The following is an 11,700-nucleotide window of genomic DNA, read 5'->3' as shown; positions in this document are numbered from 1 at the left end:
GTGATATTAAAATAGTACGTCCCCATCACTGCCACAACAACCAGCAGGGTTTTATCAGTGTTGGGGCACAGCCAGGAGAACTGATGGTGATCCAGGTTTCTGTCAATACTGATACTCTTTGCTGTGCCCTCTCTCATACACAAAATTTAGGGTAACCTATTGAGTGATGCAGAACATGTATATGCAGATTCATGAAACTTCTACCTGGCATTATGCTGTAAAGAATATGGACTAGAAGTACTGAAATCATCATACTACACTCTGATTGTTGTAGTTTATGATCAAATATCCCTCTCTAAATGAAGCCCATCTCAGAAAGCTTCTGAAGAGAGTAAATCTCTGTGGTCAGCATGGACATTTATGGGTAGACCTTGCATAGCTATCTGTTCAGGAGCTAGGCTGTGAACCTTTCAAGGAGCTCAGCCTGTTTCTTTTCCAACACGTTGCATTTTTGTCTCTGAATTTTACTTTCCTTATACCATTTAGACATAGGATTTCAGGATCAGTTGCCTCTGTCCTCCCTGCTGTAACAGATCTGGGTGTTAGCTATTCAGGATGCAGTAGCTGAAATGTTCCCCTGTAGATAAAGTGTTGGACTGAACATCTTTGTTTTTCTCTCCGCAGTCATTATCCTTGTACTGCATAGAAAAATAAAGACACAGACTTACACTGCAGTCATGGCTCAAAACTTAGGATTTATATCCATACAGCTACTGCAGTAAAACACCCTGTAATGAGATAGTTGGTGTCACTGGGTTCTGCTAATGCTGTGCACACTGCAGCAGCTCAGTGGTTTAAGCACATTTCACAACAATTTGTTTACCTCTGTAGAAATAAAGCCTTCACTGCTGTTTCTGCAGTGCTCATAAGCTTTACTAGAGGTACCTGAATCTGCCCCGGGGCAGATTCCCTTGCCTTTGGGAATATCATAATGAGGCACCACATTTTATCCTGTGGCAATGTGAAACTTTTTTTTAAGCATTGTTTGGGGAAATGGCCACTGGGTAGTCCTGTGTTGTTCTCCTGTCCACATTTTGGCATGGCTCAGAAGGTTTTCTAAGATGCTTTACTGGTGGATGAGCTCAGGTGATGAATGGAGTCATTCCACACCACTGCCAGTCACTAAATTTGCTCCACTTGGAACCATTGAGCTGCTCTTTCTTGGAAATGGATTTGTTAATGTATCTCCTGACAGCAATCAATAATTTATTTTATATTCACTGTGATCTCTAATTAGGAGTGAACCCTAAAGACAGATTGCTTTGATATAAGAACTATTGACTGCTGCAGAAATCCCATTTAGCAGCTCACTTTGTGGAGAATGAGAGCACACAGTTGCTTTCACTACTTTTGTGATGTTAGGGGTAGTCAGAGACAGCTCCTCTGCCAGGATGTGGTCAGGTTGAGACACACCCAACTTTGATCAGATCCTACAACTTTCAAATGAGCAGTGCTCCAGACATCAGGTGCATGTTTACAAGAGGCAGGCAAAACACAGCCTTTATTACCTTTCTTTTTGTAATAGGAAAAGTAATATACAACAGAAGTTCATATCTTCTTTTAATATTTGTCGTGGCAATATTGTAGTGATCAATTATTAAGATATGCAAGTGTTTATAGAATTCCACATTTTCTATCCTTACTGCTAACTATAAAGAAACTAAGGTGCACTGCTTTCCTCACTATGGGAAGAAATTTCCAGGTACCAAACCAGCATATGGATTATGCCATGTGCAGTGAGCAAACAAGGAGTGCAGTGCTGTACTGCAAGGCTCCACTGCTTCATCAAGAGCCTCTGCTGTCCCTCTTGCTCCAGGGGAAATTTTATATATAATGCCTCCATCTGGCACAGGCCACTTCTGCATCCTGGCTGAACTGTGTTGGCTGAAGCAGTTTCCTCTTCTGGCACTTGTTCCCTGTTCATCCCCACCTGTGGGAAGGGAAAGGAAGATGAAAGTGATGCTATTTATCTGCATTCCTGGCAGTGTTGAACTCCAATTTCCTCTTGGTGATAAGAAAGACCTGTTACACCAGTTTTATGAGTTAAAAGTAAGCTGATTTTACTCAAATTGAGAATTATTATTAGTGCTTTAAAATTCCTGTCATGTTCTGAAAGCTGCCCTGCAGTCATATGAAAGGAGTTAGAAACATTTGCCAGCAGGGAACAAAAGCATAAGCGTGCAATGACAAATTGTTTAGCCGGGAGAATACACAGTCTGCAGTGGTGGAAGTAGTTGTCTGTGGTGATTAGTAATTCTGTGCAAAAACTGTTTTTCCAGTTGCTGCTCAAGCTAGAAGAACAGTGAAAATTTGCAGAAGACATTGATTAACCCAGCACTTCTGTTGGCTGTTGGAACTTGTATATGCTAAATACAAACATAATTATTTCATGAATCATAAAGTATCCCCATGCTGGCACTTCAAAGCTCAATGCTGCTGTACAGACATTAAAAAAATAAAGAGAGAGAGATTGATGGGAATGATAACAAACACCTTATTGTAGTACATTTTGGAAATGTATAGGATTGAAAGAAAGTATTGTATTTTGCTTTTTTCCTCAGACACTTGTTGGAAACACTTCCTGCCTTGGACTACTTCACTTTTTGCCTAAAAGTGAGAAAGAATTACATCTGGCTATTTTTCCCCCACGACTGTAAAAGCTATAAAATAAGCCAAACTTTAGAAAAGACACAATGAAGATACAAATCTGACATTACAAAAACCCAGACAATTGAGACTTTGGACTTGCTGATCATCTATAACTCAAACTTCAGATTCCCACCCCTCTCTGGGCTGCCTCAACATGTGTATAGGAAATCAAGATAAAAGCAATGTAGAGAAATAATACTACTCAAATATTGAGTTGCTTCACTCTTCTTTATAAATTTGAATCTCAAAGAGAGCAAGCAAGGAAAAATCTTTACAGAAAAATCCTGTATTAAAATAAAAGCTGTTATGGAAGAATACCTGAATTACCAAAGAAATGTCTTGACTGAGTCCTGCACCAAGTTCAGACACAATGTGCAGCCTGCCCTGGCTCCCAAATGGGTCTCTACCTCAGCTAAGGAAAAGCACTCTTTGATGTTTTGATAGTGATATTTTATTATAACATATTATAGCATGAAGAAATCTATTTTAAAAATAGCTATTCCTCTAAATCTGAAATTCTACTTCACTAATTTTTGCTGGAGGAAAAACATGATAAAGTCCAAAATTACTTTTGGAAATTACAAGTTCCACTGCTATTTATTTTTTAGGTGAAATTCTTTGAGGTAAGGGAGGACTTGGGGCTGGGGCTGGCAGACTGCAGCTGGTAAAGGTTATGTTCCCAAGGAAGGCTTCCACAACAATTTAGTAAATTGAAGATGAGAGAGTCCTCGCTACAAGTGGAAATGTTGCAATCATACTCTTCACGATGGAGTGGGTAAAACATTTTGTGTGTCTGCCACAAGAAGCTATACCCTGGGCAATGGTTCTCTGACTGTCTGATGCCCACTTCACCCTTTTATGCAAAGCTGGTGTAATACAGAATGTAAACTCTGCTGGTATGTCTTGAAAAGAATACATCAATCAGCAATCTTAGCATGTTTTAAAAATGGCATTAAAATGTCAGCGTTGCTTTTATATCAGTCCTTCATGGCCTCAAACTACAGGGGTTATTGCTGCACTGGACAATGCAAAGATGTCAGTGGCGTATTTAGGTCAGATTCCCTCTTTGTAGTTGTTGGGTTAAATTTTAGAACCGCTCCAAATCCTTGAGGCATTTAAATCTCTGCCTGCTCAGGATGGCCTTCTTTCTGCCTGAATGCTGGTTACAGACTGTACTCCCTGCAGTCATCTTCTCTCATTTCCCCATCCTTCCTTCTACTCCCTTCACATTTCATTCGTCTTCCTGAACTCCTAAATATTTTTAACCTAAATATTTTCTGTCTTTTTTTTTTCCTTCTGCATGATGAATTTTAATGCTCAGTGGCCACAATAACTCCCCCTTCCTACATATTTTAATATTTTAACTATGTCTCTTCAGTGAGATGCTCCATTTACATTAGAAATGTTTCTCTGAGAGTAGCAATGCTGTTTATGCTGATTTATTCTCTGTTCTGTGGTGAGCTTGCCTGGCAGAGAAGGGCAGGCTGTCCAAGCTGTCTGTGATTCTCTGCTGCCACAGTAATTGCCATTTCAGTGGTGGGTGACTGTGTGGAGGGCAAAGAGAGACAAAACATTCAGAGGGCAAAGAGAGATGAAGCATTCAAAGTGGTATCAAGAAAAATTAATTTTTAGGTTGTTGTTTAGCCCTAATTTTATATTTGTGAAAATGGCTGTGGATGGCAAAAAAAAGTTTGAAAATCAAGGCTTGAGTATGCAAGATTTATTGGTATTATAATTTAATTTAGAATGCTTTTGTGTGCCAGCACATACAAGGCAGTTATTTCCTCTTCCAAGCACTGGGAACTACTCTGATATCTGGTACTTTTGTAATGTAAAAGCACTGACTGTGCAAGGAGAGACATTTCAAATATCTTTTTGATAAAGCTTTAATATATATTTTAATGTCATTTACTTTTGAGGGCTGCCTGCAGCTGTCTGGGGAGGCATGGCTGTGTCTCTGTGCACCTCAGCTGGCTCTGATCTGACCAGTGCTTGGATGGTGAGGAAGCTGATACCAATTTCTATGCCCTAAAGCATGAGGCTGGAAGGTAGAATTTCCATTTTTCATGCTAGGCACCAGAAGTATCTCATGTTTGCATCTCAGGACAGGGAGAGAGGCTGCCAGGCTGTCTTTCTTACAGGAAAGATCTGAGAAAATGGGAGGCTTTCCTTGCTTATGTTCGTGGAAAGTAGCTGGTGTGTCCTGGGTGCTGTTGGAAGTGGAGGTGGAGTAGGACAAAGCTGTAGAGCACTGCTCTGCCCTCCTGGGATTTTTATTTTGATAACCTTCTGGGGGAAATTTCCAACTCACAGAGTGGGGAAACACCAAGAACAGCTGTAGGTACATTCCACTCTGAATGAAGACTTTTTATGGGGCTTCACTAGCCTCAGCAAAGGTGAGGGATTGCTGCTCAGCTCCCTCCCTCTCTTCTGGAGGCTATCCCGATGGTTGGTGCCGAGCTGTGCCTGGCCTGGATGGGATGGGATGGGATGGGATGGGATGGGATGGGATGGGATGGGATGGGATGGGATGGGATGGCAGCCTTCAGGAACAGCTGGGAGCTCAGCACTGCCTGTACTCAGCAGGTGTTCCTTTCTACTCCAGCTCTGTAGCATTTCTTGTGCATTACCAGGAGCCAGAGTTGTCAGTGAACTTTGGAAATGCAACGTTCCTGGCTGGAAACAAGTTGTCTTGAGGGGGAAAGCCAGAAAGCCAGCTTTAAAAATACTTAAAATTAATGATTTTTTTTTACCACAAAACATTTTCAGTGTTTACTGCTTGACAAATATGCACCTCGCTTCTCATTTCAGAATTATTTTAATTTTGTGAGTGGCATGAATATGCAGATCTGTCCTACACAGAACATTTTCATTATAGAAAAGGTATAAATCCTGAAAGTTACTTTTCTAAACTGTGGAATAAAGAAAGTAAGATGAACTAAAAAGCATTCTTGCAGCAGTGCTCATTTCACATCTGGAAGCACATAGATGCATCTCCACCTGTAGCCCTGCCCTTGGAGAGGGGGTCATGGACGCTCCAGTTCACTTTGGCAGGCAATGCTGGCTGAAAGAGCTGCAGAAATGCTGCCTTAAACATGTGTGGGTACTCACTGCATGTGAGCTGCAGCTCCTCACACGTTCAAATCAAGTTTGACAGTAACTACCTGCAGAACTGCAAATCGTGAATCAATGTTGCCACCAGCAATTGAAACTTAATAGAACGTATTTTTCCTCCACCCAAGTGCCGTGTTCTGCTTTGTAACAGAATCTGTTACAATTTATGGCAGAAGCTCAGAATTGTTTGGCTCTCAGGTGGTGGTGGGTACGTGTTTCTTTACAGATAAGATCGAGTTGTATAATTTCTGAACAGGAAATGCTGTTGCTTAATGGATATTGCTCTCTCTAATCTGTAATATCAATGCAAAATGATTATGAGGTAGATATAACCTGCTCTGCCTGAACTGGTAACTGTCAATTTTTTATACTGTTCTTAGATGCTGAAAGCATGTATTATCACACCAAATTATGTTCAGTATAATTATCAAATTGTATCAGATTTGTCAGCATAAGTACTTAGAATTCTGTTTTGAAAGGAACTACTTATTCTGTAAGTAGACTTACACAGGAAATATTTGTGAATAGTGTCTTGCTGTAGTATAGTAATATATATTATCATTATGTATAAATCTTACTTTGTAAATTGCTTTCTGTTAGTAATTTTGTGTATTTGTCTTGTGTTTATACTTTGAGATGCCTGACAGAGAGTCTACAGCAAATTTCAGGTGGATTTCTTACAGAGAAATACATAACAGGCATCAAAGCTTTGTAGAAAAGTACACTTAGAACAAGTTTTTAAATGACAATATAATACCTAAGCAACCCTAGTACATGTATTTTCAAGAAGAACTCCTTAGTGACAAAGCCTAGGTCTGGTGAACAGAGCTTTGCAGCCTTCCCCTGCACAGCTGTGCTCCTGGGGGCTTCCAGATGCATTCTGGAATTTGGTGCTGAGAGGTCTCCAATAAAGACCGGGAAAACTTGCCTGGTTTTCAGGCTGGAACTGTTGGAAGTACACTAGAGCAGTATGAGCACTTGATTAATTTGCCAAATCCTTAATAAAAACAAACAACCAACGAAAACCCAAAACAAAATAATAATAATAAAAAAGAATATTCAACTGTGAAACAAGATGGAACCTGGCCTGTAAAAAACACCTTTTGCCAGGTAAATGAGCAAAGAGGATCAGAAAGTTTCTGTGCTATTGGAAGTTACATGTGTGTTGGAGAGATTATCTTGCCTTGGGATAAAAAGAGCAGTAGGAAAGAAAAGCAGTATCTGGAGTGGTATGTGTTTTATAGCTACTGTCCATCTAAATGGCAAATTTCACTTTTTTTCTAATGGAAAGAAAGAAGCAAAAAGGTGAAGAACTCATGGTTGCAACCTTATTTTTGTAAAATACTGAGCACATTCTTATACTGGATTTATTCTATTTGGGAGCATTTATATGGATACCCTGTGTGTCACTTTGTTCATGTCTCTTCTCAGCAGAGGTGAATTCTTAAAGTTTTGTAAAGGTAAGTTGAGACTGGCACTTGCTCATGCAAGAGGTAATTTTCAAGGACAAGAGTTGGAAAAATATACAGAAAAGATATACACAAAAATTGCTTTCTTCTGCAACTGAAATACTGATTTTCTTGTCAGCTTCAGAGTAGAGGTGAATTGGTTCCTTGTGCCTGAATTTGCTTCAGTTGCTCTCACTGATGTGAGGAGAACAGAAGTGAACCCAAAACTGCCCACAGCAAAATCTGTTAGAGAGTTACTCAACCAGGATACCTTTTGCTCTGAGATTGATGCTGCACTGGCTTTGATAAGCCAATGCAAAAAATGTCCAGATTAAAAACAGCTTTAAAAGCAAGTGCTGTTTGACTTGCACAACTCTCAAATGGTGTGTTATGGTCTCATAGGCGTTTCAACTTTTCCTTCAGGGTTAAAAGTATGAGGAGCTGGTTGCAGTCTTTGCTGGAAGGTTACCTATGCCTTCATAATTAGTTTTGCATCTAGTTCTGCTCTTAATTGCATTGCTAAAATTCCTATAACTTCATTAGGGTTGACTGGGTTTAACTAAGGCATTATTTTCCCTAAGATTACCTGCAGTCAAAAATTTGCTGAATGTTGGGGGTTCATTAGTTAAAGGTGTGTTTACAGGAAACAATACAGAATGGCAAAACAACAGCAGTTCCCAAATCAAAGATGTGGCCACATGAAAAGAGGAGAGGACTGTGAAGAAAATTCAGGGTTAGCATCCTCCAGCATTATGGGAGCAGGTTAAGCAATTGAGCTTTCAGGTGAAGCAATTCTGAGCTTTCCAGGAGCCAACACTGGCTGGGGCAGAACTTGTGGCTTGCCTTTCACCTGGTAATGTTGCTGATCCCAAGTGAATCCCCTGGAGAACATGAGGAGATATTTTTGTGTATCTATCACTCGCATTCCCTAGGCCACCAAGGACTTGGTGAGCATCTGAGAGGGGACTACAAGGGAAATAGAGAGGGGCACTTCATTGGGAAGTGTAGTGATAGGACAGGGGGGAATGGCTTCAAACTGAGAATAGGTTTAGATTAGATATTGGTAAGAAATTATCTGCTTTGAGGTTCGTTTGAGGCACTGGCACAGGGAAGCTGTGAATGCCCCATTCCTGCAAATGTCCAAGGCCAGCCTGGATGGGGCTTGGAGAAACCTGGCCTAGTGGAAGGTGTCCTGACCATGGCCGGAGGGTTGGAACTAAATGGTCTTTGAGGCCCCTTCCAACCCAAACCATTCTGTGATTTTATGACTGCTGCTGTCCTCCCTGCTGTTCTAGCAGCTCTCATGATGCACCAAGGTGGAGACAAGCCCTGCTGGCAGACATGCTGCTGCTGTGCACTGTGGCCTCTACCCTCTTTTCCTCCCTCCTCTTCCTCCCTCTCTCCTTCTCTCCATCCCTCTTTCCTTGTCTCCCTCCTTCTCTCCCTCTCTCCATCCCTCCTCCCTCTCTCCATCACTCCTTCCTTCTCTCCCTTCCTCTCTCCTTGTCTCCCTCTCTCCACCCCTCTCTCTCTCCATCCATTCCTCCCTCTCTCCACCCCTCTCTCCATTCCTCCTTCCTTCTCTCCCTCCCTCTCTCCTTGTCTCCCTCTCTCTCTCTCTCCATCCATTCCTCCCTCTCTCCATCCCTCTCTCCATTCCTCCATCCTTCTCTCCCTCCCTCTCTCCTTGTCTCCCTTTCTCTCCGATCCTCCCCTCACAGAGGCCCCGCCCCTTCACCCTGGCCCCGCCCCTTTCCCGCCGCTCCGCCCCGCGCAGGCGCAGTGCGCGCCCGCGGGTGACGCGCGCCGGGCGGGGCGGGCCGGGCGCGCGCGGGGAGCGGGGCCGCGCTCGGCGCTTGGGGCCGCTCCGGAGCGGGACCGCGGCCGGGGCCGGGCGGCCGCAGCCGCAGGTGAGGGCGAGGCGCGGGGACCCGGCTCGGCCCTGTCCCGCTCGGGGGCCCGGCGGGGCCTCTGCGGCCGCGGGGGGAGCGGGGCCGCGCTCCGTGAGCGGCGCGGGGGGGCTGCCCCGAGGGTCTCGGTTCGGCGGGGGCCGCTCGGAGGCCGCGGGGCTGCGCTGCTGCCGGCGGGGGCTCGCTGCGTGCGGGACGGGGCCGGCGCGCTCGGGGGCGGCGGGCGGGGACCCCGCGCCGGGGGCGGTGCGGTCCCCGCCGGGAGGGAGCGCGGGCGGGGTGCCCCATCCCAGCGGGCACCCGGCGAGGGGTGCCGGGCAGCGCCGGAGTGCGCCGTGCCCGGCGGGGCACGGACGGGGTCCGGCAGGATGGGGGTCACCGCCCGGGACACAGCGGGACTGTCCCGGCCGGGGTCGCGGCTGGCGGCGGACCGGGCTGCGGGGCTTGTGCCCCTCGCAAAAAGTGTCTTTAACTCTCCTTTCGCAGGCTTTGTTGTGCAGCCATTGTAATCGTTCTCTTCCTTCACCCGGCCCGTTCTGCTCGTCAGTGTTTATTGTTCCCTGGTCCTTAAATAGGCTGGAGGAGGTCGGAGTGCAGGAAGGAGTTTTGGGGATTAGTTCTGAGGTGCAGCCATTAGAAAGGGGGACGTAGCTGTAGGTTGTAATTAACTTGACAGTTTCCTCTTCTCCTTGTTCTCATAAAATTTAGGCCAAGCTCTGTTTTTAGTAGGTACCGTTCAGGACTTTTCGCCTCCGTGTGAAAAGTGCGATGTTAACTTAAGAACTCTAGGAGTCTTGGCTCGGCTCCTTTGTACAATTCAGGAGACGCAAGGTGCGCATCTTTTTCAGCTTTGTATGGCAAAGGGCTCTTCAGCTTAGATGTTCTGAGCGTTAATGAAACTGATGCTGTCTTGGACCTGCTGTGAAATCTGCATCAGAAATACTTCCCTCACTCATTTAAATATGTCTCATACATTTGAATAGATTGCCACAGAGGAGTTTTCCTTATTCTTTCCCCAGTGAGCTACACATAGAGATAATGCTAATGAATAACCTTCAGGGCACTCTTCCCACTTCTCTGATTTCATGGTAGAGCTTGTTCTGCAGTCCTGTTTAATACTAGAATATGCTGCAGAGTGTTGATAGTAAAAAAAAAAAAATGTGTAGTAACTTGGATTAAATGCTATCCTGAATGCACTTCTTGTGATCTCTTCGATTCTATGATTTTCAAAATTGTGCTTCTGAACATTTTCCTTCACTTCTAAAGTTCAAAAAATTGTAATGAGGTGCCAGCACAAATTAGCATGCTGCTCTGCTTCAAAGAAGCAAGACTGCTTCTAGTGAGCCAATGACTCTAGGTGTCAAAAATGAATTAAAGTGACTTTGCCCCAGCTAGCTTTTTTAATTATTATTACTTTAAATAATTTCTTCTGCTCTTCTGTAAAAGATTCACTAAACTGAATGTCATCTGAGGCCGTAGTTCAGCTGTACCTGATCTGCAGCAGTAGTTGTGGCTTGGAGACTAATGCAATTCATGATAACTTCTGGTGATGTATGAAGCAGCTCAGCAGGTGTACCCCACCAGAAGAAAAGGGCTATGCCCAGATTCCCTGGTCTAGTTTGCAGTGGAGTCCCCCAGATGCCAGCAGAGCGTGTCTGTGGAGGGATGCCGAGCACTGGGATCGTCCCAGGCAGCCGTGGGGCCAAGCAGGGAAGGGAGAAGGGAGTACGTGCAGCTGGTAGGGGAGGCTAAGAGGGGAAGTGAGGTGTAGCTGCTGCAGGAAGGGTTCTTCTGCTGGCACATGACCTGTCCAGAGGCACAGTGGGGTTGGGCATACAGAGTAAGGCCTTGCCTTTTCCCCCTGAATTCCAGGCCAGGTTGGAAGGGGCATTGAGCAAGCTGGTGCAGTGGGAGATGTCCCTGCCCATGGCAGGGGGGTGAAAACAGGTGATCTTTGAGGTCCCAAATTGTTCTATGAATTCTAGCCACAGGTGTGATTTTTCCTTTGTTTTGTTTTCCAGCAGGCTGAGAAAAATGCTGGAGTTCTTAAGAAAACAAAAAACAACCAACAAGCTCTGCTGTTGAATATATCTCAGTGTAATATGATAGTTGTATGGTTTCTTCGACCATGGTGATCAAGCTCAGGTTGTCTGGATCTAAAGGTATCATTGAAGTTACCTCCAGGGCTCTATGTTCTTGGTGTGGTCTAGCTGTTAGAAGGGGATCATTAATCAACACTACAAAGAAAGCGTTGGTAGAGGATCCAAAGGAATCTGCAGTGTGTTCTGCTGGGAGTGTATCTGCTAGCACTACTCTATCACCTCCACAAACACCACAAGCAAAGCTGTCAGAAATGCTTGTGTTTTTCATGGTTGTTAGGTTGCTGAAATAGTTGTGATGCCTAGTATATAGCTTTTTTTTTTTCCCTTTACTGTTTTCGATGGTATATCTGTGCTGACAAAACTTTCTGTGAAACTGCACTGTGGCAAAAATTGAACAATTATGAAGTGTTTTTTAAGGATAGCAGTCTCAGAACATATTCAGTGTTTGGCTGTTTCATTGTATCAATAGTGGAAAAC

At 44.2% G+C, this 11,700-nt stretch overlaps 1 protein-coding gene across 4 annotated transcripts in view; it reads left to right on the top strand.

The window, feature by feature from the left end:
- The first annotated feature begins 9,047 nt into the window (after positions 1–9,047).
- Positions 9,048–11,700, top strand: part of KLHL13 (kelch like family member 13) — a 79,861-nt gene continuing 77,208 nt past the window's right edge. The window contains exon 1 of one of the 4 annotated variants that reach the window (XM_077786511.1): positions 9,048–9,121. The gene's annotated coding sequence lies outside the window, so the exon portion shown is untranslated. The remainder of the gene's footprint in view (positions 9,122–11,700) is intronic. The other 3 variants (XM_021548457.3, XM_021548455.3, XM_077786510.1) reach the window with 3 other exon arrangements.

Source organism: Lonchura striata, chromosome 14 (assembly GCF_046129695.1).
Source record: "Lonchura striata isolate bLonStr1 chromosome 14, bLonStr1.mat, whole genome shotgun sequence".
NCBI classification, from domain to species: Eukaryota; Metazoa; Chordata; class Aves; order Passeriformes; family Estrildidae; genus Lonchura; species Lonchura striata.
Note: the sequence above shows the minus strand (reverse complement) of the source record. Positions and strands in the feature narration are given on the sequence as shown.